This window comes from Petaurus breviceps, unplaced genomic scaffold (assembly GCF_028583685.1).
Source record: "Petaurus breviceps papuanus isolate PSGF00001 unplaced genomic scaffold, PetGlider_PUasm1.0 90925, whole genome shotgun sequence".
Lineage (NCBI taxonomy): Eukaryota > Metazoa > Chordata > Mammalia > Diprotodontia > Petauridae > Petaurus > Petaurus breviceps.
In genome coordinates, this window is record NW_027187380.1 from 17,184,683 (window position 1) to 17,186,949 (window position 2,267).

The following is a 2,267-nucleotide window of genomic DNA, read 5'->3' on the forward strand; positions in this document are numbered from 1 at the left end:
AGACCCAGCACTAGTTTTATGTAGAACCAAGATTGGAAGGAAACAAGGAATTCTAAGAAGTGGAGGTAGACAGAGTATATGCCAGGCATGAAGATCAGTCAGTGCAAAGGCATGGAGGTGGGAGACAGTATTTTTTTGTGAAAAACAGAAATAAGTCCAATCTGGCTGGAACATAGAGTGGTGAGTTGGGGGTGGGGGGTGAGGGGAGACAATAAACATTTATTAAGCTACTATGTGCTAGGCACTTTATCAAGCACTTTATAAATATTGTTTCCAAAAAAACCCCATGAAGTAGATGCTTTTATCCCTATTCTACATTTGAGAAAACTGAGGCAGGCAGAAGTTACATGATTTGCACAGGGTCACACATCTAGATTGGGTCTTGAGACCAAATTTAAATTCCTGACTCTAGGTCCACTGCTGTATATCCCCACCTAACAGTATTTAACAAGATTGGAAAGGTAGGTTGAAACCAGGTTGCTAAAGGGCTTTAAAAGCTAAAAAGCAAAAATTTGCCCCTAATTGAGTCCTACAGATACTAGGGAACCACTGGAGTTTATTGAGTAGGGGTGACATGGTCAGACCTTTACTTTAGGAAAGTCTTTTTAGCAGCTCCGTGGAGGAGGGTTAGAATTGGAGAGAGACTAGAGGCAGACTGACTGATAAGAGAAGATAAGACTGAGAAGAGAAAGAGTGAACTAGGCTAGTGGCCTTGTTAGTATTGAAAAGCAGTCAAGGCTCGTCTATCCCAGAGTCTTGGATGGATGCACATGTCTCCTCTCCATCATGGTCCTTCCAACTTTGTCACTCTTCTTTTTTTTTTAATGGTGTTCTTGTTTCTTTTCCCCCCTTTATGTGCTTTCATTTGGGATTATGAAAACAGCCTGAGGTAATTTAGTTTTCCAGAAATGAAGAACTCCAAGTTTCTCCCTGTGGGCACAAAGTAGTAGAGGGGATGATGAGCAGGTACTTGAGTTAAGGTCTTTGAGGCCATTTTTTCCCCCTGAGACTTTTCTTGTCCCTAGAATAATCAGGCCCCTGGACTGCTTATTCAACTAAAGATCTTGTCACTGAGTTTTGGGAGGAATGCTAGCCCCTGCCCTGCTTTTTCAGTTCATCCCTATAATTATACCTTGGCTCTAAGGAGCTTAACAGTTGTTATTTTGGCAAGGCAGTCATTGCCAAGGAGATAAGGAAAGCACCACATAACCCACAACAACCTAAGTTTTAGAAAACAAAGTGTTTTTTATTGGATTTGAGGAGAGGCCTGGTAGATATGTAGGCAGAAAAGGAACTTTAGAGGTATGTATAGTAGAACTCACAGATTCTCAGCTAAAGGAAGGTGGAAACATGGATGAGAGAAGAGGGAATAGAAAAAGAAAAGGAAGGGATACAGGGAGAGAAAAGAGAGGAGAAGAGAGAGAAGTTATGAGATATCCACAGATAAATCTGCATGCTTTAAGGAGGGGGAACAGAGGAGGTAGAAGAAGAGAGGAGAAAGAAAAGAAAGGGAAGGAAAGAAGAAGGGGAAAGCAAAAAGAGAGGGAGTGGGAGAAAGATAGATGGGGAGAAAAAAGGAGGGGAAAGAGAGAGGGGGAAGGAGAAAGAGAAAGGAGTGAGGAGAGAGGAAGAGAGAGAGGGGAGAGGGAGAGGGAAGAGGGGAAGGGAGAGAGGAGAGAAACTTTAGTATATGAACAGACAAACCCACACAGTCTTGAAGAGAAGAGGGGGAATGGGTAGGAGTGAATAAGAAGGTTAAAACAGAAGATAGTGAGGCAGAGAGGAGAGAAAGAAGAAGAGGAACAGTAATTGGAGAGGATTGGAGGAGCAAAAGGGAAAAAGAAAGAAAGAAGGGGAGTAAGGGGAAGAGATAAAGACATGAAATCAAATTATAATTTCCAGAGATTCTGCTCTGGAATGACAGTTAGAGGTGGCTAGCTTTTGAAATATGCATTCTTGTTTTATTCTTGGTGGTCATTTCTTTTTCTTAGAAATGCAGGATTTTAAAGATCAATACCCACAGCTTCTAGGTAAATTAGAGTTTTTCTCCTACTGAAGAGTTTTGGAAAAGACTGCAACATTTCCCATAAAAGTTTTTGGAAGCTTCACAAATAACTGGAGGTCTCAACCCATATTTCTGTGCTGGTACCTGTAGCCATCTAGAATTCTCTCCCCTGCTTCAAGAAAACTTTAACCCTTTGTTTATCTGCCTGCCACCATGTAGTGTGTGTGTGTGTGTGTGTGTGTGTGTGTGTGTGTGTGTGTGT